The sequence below is a fragment of the Sardina pilchardus genome, chromosome 23 (genome assembly GCF_963854185.1).
Source record: "Sardina pilchardus chromosome 23, fSarPil1.1, whole genome shotgun sequence".
NCBI classification, from domain to species: domain Eukaryota; kingdom Metazoa; phylum Chordata; class Actinopteri; order Clupeiformes; family Clupeidae; genus Sardina; species Sardina pilchardus.
The window spans coordinates 4,272,160-4,283,865 of NC_085016.1; positions in this window are offsets into that span (position 1 = coordinate 4,272,160).

Sequence of the window (11,706 nt, forward strand, 5' to 3'; positions counted from 1 at the left end):
AAGGTACAGGCCAAACTTTCAATAATTAGGCTATTGCGTACATTTATGTTGCCTCATTTACATATTTGTACATGATATTTTAAAAAAACTTGCAATACAAAAAAGTATTGCCTTAATGTAAATAATCATCTGAGGAATTTTAGTGGGGATATCTATTTGTTAAAATGTTTACCCTATATTCATAGGCTATTAAATATTTATTTATTTTACCCTATATTCACCCCATAATATATTCGCCCATAGACTTATAATGGGGCATAAAAAGGGCGATAACACACAAACAGCAGCTTATTGACCGGGTTGACCACCCAGGTTGTGATCCTGGGGCACCCAAGATTTTATTTTTGCATGTCCAGTATAAGGACGGGGTTTTCACAACTGTACCAAGATGTGACAACTGTGCTCAGTTTGGAGATCTGATGGGACATGTGCCCACTGACGGGCCTAAAATGCCAGTCCCCACACGCCAGTTTGTTCTCGACACATCACGGTCCGCCGTCACATCTGCAGCTTTGTACGCGGGCGCTGGGGTTGCATTGTGTTCCACGATGAAGAAGACAATGCAACACTCTCCCCACGCAGAGTACGCAGAGCGCGTAGGGCCCCAAGTACCTGGCGGGGCCCCCTAAAGTAAGGTTGCTAAAAATGTTATCATATATCTTTGATCTTTTAATATCTTATCAACCACAAAGGAAACTTAGATCTTATAATGCTAATCTTTTAATTGTACCTAAAATGCTTCAAGCAAAGTGGAGAAGCTGCTTTTATCCATTATGCCATGAAAACCTCTTTGTATAAGTCTCATCTTATCCTGTTGACTACTTTCTCTAACTGATTATTTTCTGTTATTGTGTGACATGTTCTTTTCTATATATTCTTTTACATGTTATGTTTTCTATGTTCTGTGTTTTCTATGCTCTATGTTTCTATGTTCTTTTCTATATTTCTGACATGTTGCTGATTGATCATAAGTGGTCACAGCAATGTAGAGGATGGACTCTTTTCATTATTGTGTTGTTCCAAATGTGCAGCACTTTGAGCTGCAGTCTGTGTACGAAATGTGCTAATAAAGATGATTATTGTTATTACAGTGCATGCAAATGCACTGTTCTGTTCTTCCTAGGCATCTTCTTCTTATTATTATAGTGCATGAAAATGCACTATACTGTTCTTCCAAAATCTTCTTATTATTACAGTGCATGAAAATGCACTGTACTGTTCTTCCTAGACTTCTTATTATTATTCTGCTTACCACTTTTTCTGCCCGCAATTCCTCTTCAACCGTTTAACTTAGAAACTTCATTCAAACTCTGTAACGTAGGTCTTCTAATGGATCGGGTTGCTATAATTTTTCAACTTTGTAACTTTTATACTTTTTAAACTATAAATTAAAAACTATTAAAAATTACCCCATAGACTTAACATTGGCCTCTATGACATCACAATCGGGTCGTTGAGCAATTAGAATCTTATGCCAGGTGGCCAGCCCCACCTGCAGCAGCCCTCTCTCTCTCAGGCTATTAAGCAGACAATCTCTCTGTGAAGACTACATATCCTGTTAACTGTTTCCTCTGTCCACAACTGTTTCAAAATAAAAGTCCTCGCTGCAATAATACACTATTAAATCATTTAACCATTGAAACTACTCATCTATTGAACTGTTCAACGATTCCAACTGTCAGTTATCATCAACTATGCTTCCATTCAACTACATGAAACCTCCATGTACCTAGCAACCAACATAGCAACCATTAAAATTAAGCGTTTTTGACAGTTTCCATAGCAACCAACATGATTATACTTTCGTAACTTCTTTATTCCTGATAGTGGGCACCATGGATACCCTAGCAACTACTGTTTCAAAATAAAAGTCCTCACTAGCAAGTTAGCATTGTTAGCATGGGTAGCATTGTTAGCATAGTTAGCATTTTTAGCATAACTGCTAAAAATGATTAGCTAAGTTAGCTAATCAACCTGGTTAGCATTGTTAGCATAGTTAACATTGTTAGCATAGTTAGCATGTTTAGCACAACTGCTAAAATGATTAGCTAAGTTAGCTAATCAACCTGGTTAGCATTGTTAACATAGTTAGCAATGTTAGCATAGTTAGCATTTTTAGCATTACTGCTAGAAATTATCAGCTAAGTTAACTTATCAACCTGGTTAGCATTGTTAGCATAGTTAACATTTTAGAATACCTGTTAGAAATTATTAGTTAAGTTAGAACAGGAATGTTTAAGCTTTAAAATGTCTACCTTAACACTATCAACTCTCTTTAAACTATGCAACCACCATGTTTACCCTAGCTACACCTTAGTAGCCATATCTACATTTTTTTGCATTTTCATGCACTGGTAATTCCTTGGAATTGCATTTCTAGTTCTACTTCTTCTAACGCTCGCAATTCAGCTTGAACCGTTTAACGTAGAAACTTCATTCAAACTATGCTACGTAGGTCTTACTTAGGACATATGTGCTATGACTTTTCAACTTTGTAACTTTTATACTTTTTAAACTATTAGTTAAAAACTATTACAATTTCCCCCATAGACTTAACATTGCTCATTAAGACATCACGGCAGCAATTAGAATCTTACTCCAGCTGGTCAGCCACCTGGGCACCAACTGTCAGTTTCTCTCAGGCTTTACAATCTCTCTGAAGACTACATATTCTGTTCCCCTGTATCCTCTGCGCACAACAGTATCAAAATAAGTCCTCCTAATTCCATCCAACTTTATATCCATTCATCTTCTTCAAACCATTCACTCATCCACCCATTCTAAACAGTCTGCCTATCAACATCAATTAGACGCTCTACATTCAACTTTTAAACAATCTTCTGTCTCAGGCTGGCTCTCTTAAGACTAGCCAGTTAAATTGATTACACCTGTATCTGTATCCACTACTCTCAGTAGAGAGCTGTCTCTCCATTCTACAAGAATATAAGGCACATTCCATCCAACATTCTATCCATTCATCTTCTTCAGACCATTCACTCATCCACCCATTAAACTGTCTATCAACATCTATTAAACAATCTGTCTATCAACATCCATTAAACTCTCTGTCTATCAACATTAATTAGACTATCTACATTCAACTTTTAAATTATTTACTCTGTCTCAGGCTTTAAGAGTACACTCTGGCTCTCTTAAGACTAGCCAGTTAAATTGATTACACCTGTATCAACTACTCTCAGAGAGCTGTATCAGTGTCTCTCTTAACAAGAATATAAGGCACATTCCATCCAACCTTCTATCCATTCATCTTCTTCAGACCATTCACTCATCCACCCATTAAACTGTCAATTAATATCTATTAAACAATCTGCCTATCAACATCCATTAAACATTCTGTCTATCAACATTAATTAGACTATCTACATACAACTTTTAAAGTATTTACTGTGGGTCCCTCTCAAGCAGCGTTTATATGTCCTCCCTCGCTCCTCGATCCTCAATGATCTACATAAAGAAAGCTAGAAGAAGGGCTAGACTATCCCATTGTTGCCGCTCCATCATTCTTTATGTAGATCAGTGAGGAGCGAGAGAGGACGCGTAAACGCTATATGAGAGGCACCTTCTGTCTCAGGCTTTAAGCATACAATCTCATTAAGACTACAGATCCTGTTTCACTACTTCCTCTGTCCACAACTGTTTCAAAATAAAGGTCCTCACTGCAATAATACACTATTAAATCATTTAACCACTGAAACTACTCAACTATTGAACTGTTCAACCATTCCAACTGTCAGTTATCATCCACTATGCCTCCAGTCAACTACATAAAACCTCCATGTACCTAGCAACCAACATAGCAACCATTAAAATTAAGTGTTTATGACCGTTTCCATAGCAACCAACATGATTATACTGCAGTAACTTCTTGTTTCCTGATAGTGGCCACCATGGATACCCTAGCAACACATGTTTCAAAATAAAAGTCCTCACTACCAAGTTAGCATGGTTAGCATAGTTAGCACTTTTAACATAACTGCAAAAAATCATCAACTAAGTTAGCTAATCAACCTGGTTAGCATTGTTAGCATTGTTAGCATAGTTAGCATTTGTAGCATTACTGCTAGAAATCATCGGTTAAGTTAGCTAATCAACCTGGTTAGCATTGTTAGTAAAGTTAGCATTGCTAGCATAATTAACATTTTTAGCGTAACTGCTAGAAATCATTAGCTAAGTTAGCTAATCAACATTTTAACATGAATAGAAATCATTAGTTAAGTTAGAACTGGAATGTTTCAGCTTTAAACTGTCTACCTTCACACTATTAACTCTCTAAACTATTCAACCACCCTACCTACACCTTAGTAACCATATCTACATTATCCATCTATTTTTGCATTTTCATGCACTGGTAATTCCTTGGAATTGCATTTCTAGTTATTATTATTCTCCTAACCAGGTCCTAATTAGCTTCAACCGTTTAACTTAGAAACTTGGTTCGAACTTTGTTACGTAGGTCTTGAAAATAAGACTAAGTCTATGTATATTTCAGTTCTGTAAACTTGATACTTTTTGAAATATTAGCAAAATATTTTTCCCCATTGACTTTTCATAGACCTCTGAAGCTGCCCTGTTGCCCATATAAGGAGATCCGGGAGTTAATTGAAGCCAACTGCCCATATATGGGAAGCTTTTTTGTAGGCGAACTTCAGAGGTCTATCGCACTGCACTGCTGATTAAGCTGATTTGCACCTGTGTCAAGAGCCAGCTGCTCAAAGGCCCTATCAAGTTTAATTGACAGCCAGTTAAATTGAACCTGCATTATCAGCTCTCTCTGTCTACCCATTCACTCATACACACACACACACACACACACACACCTCACTGCAGCACTTCATATATACCACACTTCTCCATGCACTCCACAACATTCCTTAACCTAACTCTCCCATTTCACTGCATCATAGAAAGCCATGCTCCTTACATCCACTCACACACACACACACGCACGCACGCACGCACGCACACTCACACGCACTCACACTCACTCACACTCAGAGGTGGAAAAGTCAAGCTTCAGAGAGTAAAAGTCCAATCACGTATTGGTTCTATCTGTGCACTTAAACACAGGTGATCTCACCAATTAGCTGCTCTGCCTGGCTGAAGAGTTACTACTGAGAATCAGCTGGTTGGTTGGACTTTTGTTGAATTCTGGGGTATTCTGACTGTATTCTGATGTGTTCACCATAGAATGGGATCCTTTAAGCTCTGATATTAGCTGCACAGTTGGCCATGTTTAGTTCAGAGAAGGCCTTGTAGCTTAGAACATCCAGATATGGGTGATAGCATGGGCCGAGGGCCGGAGCCATTGTATCTGGGTCAGAGCTGGGTTTTTCCACATGTTTGTGCCTCGTTTAGTTTGTGCCACGTTTACATTTGATTCATGTTAGGAGTATAATAATGTTTCCTTATTGTATTTCTCGCTGAGACGGATCGAGAAGCCAACCGCATAGCATCACGCGCAAGATACTATGTGCCACGCTTGATGGCAATTCACACTACGAGGACTCTGTCAGTTTTACTGAGCGAGACTTAGACTGTGTCTGTTATTCACTTATTGTACCAACAATAAATCATCATTCAATCGCCGATCCTGATCCAGCCGTCAAGCTTTATTGACCAACTTCAATTCAGACATTAGAACATTAACCGAAACACAACGGTTTGCCCCTAAGCCACATACATACAACACACTGCCCCCCCCCCCCTTCCCTCACCTTCCTCTGTCCACAACTGCTTGTAAATTTAAGTTTGTTTCACATTTTATCTTATGTCTTGCTTTTGCATGCACTGGTAATTTCCTCGAAATTACGTTTTCTAGTTTTATTATTATTATTATTATTATTATTATTATTACTATCTTTGTCACAATCTTAATGCAGTATTGTATATGATCACATTTTCTTATATAGTTTCAATGTATTTAAGTTAATCAGTGTCTAAGAACTTTCTGAAGTATCATTGGTTTCTTTTTCAATAAGGTATGAAAATATGAAAAGTGACACAGAGGGTAAATCTGTGAATAGCTCAAGGACCGAAGGACCAGGATGACCAGTTTTGTTGTATGTTGGCCTCCAGGGGCCATGTTAATCCATCCCATATCAACTCATTATGACACCCTTTGACTGCATGCCAAGTTTAGTGGAATTCCGTTCATGGGGGACAATAATAAGTAAGGGATAATCAACGACGCGCCGTGCGTTTATAGGAAAATAATGCACGTTCGAAGTAATAAGGACCCGACGCCACAGGCGGAGGGGACTTTACACTTCAATAAGTGCATTATTTTCCTATAAACGCACAGGGCGCGGAGTTGATTATCCCGCTTATACCACTGCTACTATCACTTTCGTTTATATTGCCGCTGTCTTAGATACAACGTTGTTGTTTTTACCGTTACATTGACATTGGCGAATTAATATTATAGTGTAATAAGCCCAAAAGTAGGGAACTACTTCATAGCCGTGCGGTATATAGAAAAATAATGCACGTTCCAAACAGCGCATCACAATAGGAAATTTGACCAAGCAGTGGTATAAATGAATATTACATTTAGTGTCTGTACACTATACGCACGCATACATACACACATACTCATATACACACATGCAGACACACACACACACACACACACACACACACACACACACACGCATACCTAACACACCCAACTAGCACTGACCATTTCTCTGTTTACTTTTATGTCTCTTGAACACGTCCCTTGGTTTTACTTTCTAAATGAGTAAGAGGGCAAATGTAAACATGTAAAGTAAACAGTCACAATCCTTTCGGTCCTCTGAATAGAGCCATTTCCTTCCCACCCTTTATCAGTATTCCACACAACGTCTCCTGGGAGGTCATGGACTCTGGGCAGGGACTGGCCCATCAGCGACTGATGCAGAAGAATTTAGTTTAAAATGTGCATGCAATACTGTGTTATCTGTGACATTCCCACGTGGAAAAGGTCTACATGCTTCTTACAGTACAATGCAGTACAATACAATTACACAAAATTCACTTGTTTTCATACCTTTGGCCACAATTTATATTTTGAATTATTGTTCACATTTAAATTCATTTATTTACATCCAAGATAATGACATTTGAAAATGAATCACCACTAAGGCCTGAGGCATTTCTATGGAGCCATCCAAATCTGCTGCCAATTTGGATTTTGCTCTGCAGCTCAAGCTGGAAACCTGCACATCTATCTCTCCTGCTTCCTGTCCCTGTTTGCTGGGTCCAATCACAAGCTAATCCACCAGGCACACCCGGATTGTTGATCTGATTGGTTGAAGGACTATCCAAGCGTACAGAGTCATTGGAACTCAGGCCGTGTCCCCAACCCAGACTTTAAAGGAATACGCCACCCAAAAATGAAATTAAGCTAGTCTCGGTCACCCCCAGAGTTAGAACAGTGAAAAAAACCCGGTTAAAATCCGTCCGGGCATTCTCCTGCTTTGGGAGCAGCGATGTTAGCTTTAGCTTAGAACAGTTGCTGTAGATGAAGGGTGTCAGTGAGCACGTCCTCCAAAAAGTGACCGAGACGTCTACATTTTTTTCTAAATATATCTTGGGAGCCGTGTGTTCAAAACGAGTACAAATCATAATGCAAAATCGAACGAGACTATTACCTGGGCAGATCTTTACTTGGAACTATTTTCAGCCTCATCGCCGACGAAGCACCGCTAGCTAGGCGCAAAGTTCTCACGTAGCACCACTTGTGAAGTTCCAGTCGAATCTAGTTGGGAGTTTACAAGACTGCTACGTGAGAACTTTGCGCCTAGCTAGCGGTGCTTCGTCGGCGATGAGGCTGAAAATAGTTCCAAGTAAAGATCTGCCCAGGTAATAGTCTCGTTCGATTTTGCATTATGATTTGTACTCGTTTTGAACACACGGCTCCCAAAATATATTTAGAAAAAAATGTAGACGTCTCGGTCACTTTTTTGGAGGACGTGCTCACTGACACCCTTCATCTACAGCAACTGTTCTAAGCTAAAGCTAACATCGCTGCTCCCAAAGCAGGAGAATGCCCGGACGGATTTTAACCGGGTTTTTTTCACTGTTCTAACTCTAGGGGTGACCGAGACTAGCTTAATTTCATTTTTGGGTGGCGTATTCCTTTAAAACTTGAAATTGCACTTGCTCTGAAAATGTGCTAAAATGTTGTCAGTTCATTAAAAAAAATACAATATACCTTTAAATAGTAACTTAAAAATGCACATAATGCACAATTTGGGTTCATATCTGTGCAATTTGTGAATATTTTTCACAAATTGTCCCCAACAATTATTACATTATTGTCCCCAACAATACTGTCATTACCGCGACAGTCTATGATTACTATAAGGATTTATTTGAGGGCAAGACTTGTTTATGTAGTAACCATGGAAATGAAGACTAGCAGGGGAGCACATGTCAGCCATGAAAGAAGAGTGACATTTGATGTCTGAAAAAGTAAGTAATTTAATTATATTCCTTCTGATCATGGAGTAGACTTATTCAGCGTCATTACCATACATGCTGTTGCAACAATATTTTGATTAAAAAAATTAAATATTCACATGATTTATGTGTATTTAGAGTTATTGTTGCACTAGCTGTTGAGTGATGTTAGCAAATCCATGACGAAAAATGTCATGACCGCAACATGTCACTACCAACACAAAACTTGTTGTGTTGGTAATGACAGGTGATGGTGGTAATGACATGTTCTGTGTCACTATACACTGCACAAAAGAAATTAAAGGAATTGCTCGGTATTTTACACTTTAAGCCCGTTTTCTGTATTCCCTAGGATGCAAATGATTGTTTGACACCGAAATGTTCTCTGTATGGCTTCAGCATTGCTCGCTATGCGCCAGGATGATTATGTCCTTATAACACCCCTAAACGTTCATTTTTAAAAATGTGCAACTCACCGAGTGGTTACTGGTCTTCAACGATCTTCTATACTATAGCAAGTTTACCAACGAAATACAGCTTCTGTCATCTTTTATCAGAGATTTTCTAAGTCCTGGAACTACTTTTTCAGATACGTCACAACCGTGTGTGCCTAATACAACACAACAGAAGTTGAATTTCGGTGCAAATCTTGCTATAGAGATCGCTAAGACATGTGACCAAAGTCATCAAAACACAAAGAATTATGGGTACGTTTGGCTCGCCTGATGCCAGCCCATGTAAACTAGTGGGTCTGGGTCTATGATCTGGCATGATAATAATGAAAACTAAGCGTGAAAAAATTGTGTGAAAAACAGTTATAATCTCGCGCTTCCTTAGTGCTGCTATCCAAGCCATTCCTCGCCTTTTTGTCACCTCTGAAACATGACGTATACTATTCTTTTTCCACGCTGGAAAACTATAAAAGATAAGCTTCATGTTACTCTATTGAATTTTATAACACAGCAGGTAAACGGCATTTCGACAACTGCACTTCGTTGTTCCCGCACGTCAGTAAAACAACTTAATTTTGGGCCACCTATTCCCAAAATGCGTTGCGTTTTACGTCACGTTCTCAATCTCTATAGATGATCGTTGAGGACCAGTAACCACTCGGTGAGTTGCACAGTTTTAAAAATGACAGAATCATCCTGGCGCATAGTGAGCAATGCTGAAGCCATACAGAGAACATTCTAAAGCAGCCAAATTGCAACAGGATCAATCGTCGAGATTTCGATGTCAAACCCTCGTTTGCATCTTAGGCAATACAGAAAACGGACTTAAAGTGTAAAATACCGAACTATTCCTTTAAGGGAACACTGATTCAAAGGAGTATAGCATCAAGTCAGTCACACTTGTGGGATATTGATCTGGCCAGATATGTAACAGAGGTGGTTGTGAATCAGGTTCATCTGCTCTGATGTCAACGACATTTTCTACAGGTGTAGGCCTACTAGAGGGCCAACTGTGAGACGACCCCCAAAACAGGAATGGTTTTACAGGTGGTGGCAACTGGTCATTTTTCCATCTTCATCCTTCTTGACTATTCACTAGTTTTGCATTTGGATAGGGTCAGTGTTACTACTGGTAGCATAAGCCAGTATTCTGGAGCCTACAGAGGTTGCACAAGTAGTCCAGAATGGCACACCAATACTTTCCATTGCCAGAAAGGTTGCTGAGTCTCCCACTGCAGTCTCAAGAACATGGAAGAGATTCCAGGAGACAGGCAGTTGCTCTAGGAGAGCTGGTAACGCTTTAGAATAACATGTGCTTATTAGCTATTAACAATGCATAATAAGCAGTTAACAATCAGTTACTAACAGATAGTTAACTGTTGTTATCCTTTAATAACATTAACTAACTGTTAACATACAGCTTGTAAGTGTTAATAAGCAGCATTTAAAGGTGCTTACAAGCATATTTGTTAACAGTTAACGTGCAGCTTGTATGTGTTAACAAGCAGCTTGTTAATGGTGAAAAAAGACATTTCTTACCTACTTGTAGTAAATTCTGCAGCCCCCCAATCTAAAGCGAGAACTATGTAAGTAACAGTTAACAAGCCACTTCTTACCTGCTTGTAGTAAATTCTGCAGCCCCCCAATCTAAAGCGTGAACTATGTAACTAACAGTTAACAAGCCTAACATTCTATCTTTAAATCGGTTAAGCTGTGAGAAATGCACCTTCAAAATTGCTGCAAATGGTGGGATGCGAACCCAGGCCACCTGCATCACAATATATGCTGTATCCCACTGAGCTAAGTTCACACAATCATAGCAGGTGAAATTGTTTAACTTGTTTCTAATTCCTGCTGATGTTTTTTTTATCATACCAATTACTCTTTTTACAAATATAAAAACACACACTAAGAGCTATCATTTAAGAAAAAGTGGAGAGGAGTCGGAGACTATAAATAGGGACAGACATCCTGCCTCGCCTCTATTTGACCTAATGCTAATACGACCCATTATTGTTTTAAGCTAACTTCATTTAAGCATCGGTTGCTAGGTAGCCAAATATTTACGCCAAATATTCTAGAGCGGAGCGTAGTGCTTTGCTTTACACGTAGACTGCGGAAAAAAATACTGTTTTATGCATTCACTGAACTGAAACACCATCAGAAACATATTTGTAAAAAGAGTAATTGGTATGATAAAAAAACAACTCAAACAATTTCACCTGCTTTGCTTGTGTGAACTTAGCTCAGTGGTTTACAGCATACAGTGCAATGCAGGCAGCCCGGGTTTGCATCCCACCATTTGCAGCAATTTTGAAGGTGCATTTCTCACAGCTTAACCGATTTAAAGATAGAACGTTAGGCTTGTTAACTGTTAGTTACATAGTTCTCGCTTTAGATTGGGGGGCTGCAGAATTCACTACAAGTAGGTAAGAAATGTCTTTTTTCACCATTAACAAGCTGCTTGTTAACACTTACAAGCTGCACGTTAACTGTTAACAAATATGCTTGTAAGCACCTTTAAATGCTGCGTATTAACACTTACAAGCTGTATGTTAACAGTTAGTTAATGTTATTAAAGGATAACAACAGTTAACTAACTGTTAGTAACTGATTGTTAACTGCTTATTATGCACTGTTAGCTAATAAGCACATGTTATTCTAAAGCGTTACCGGAGAGCTAAATCAAAACAGTCTGTGGCAGCCTGGTGTGGCTAACTTTGTATCAGCAGGTGGCAATCACAATTTAGCTAGGCTATAGGTTGCAAACACAATGATTTTTTAGCTAGGT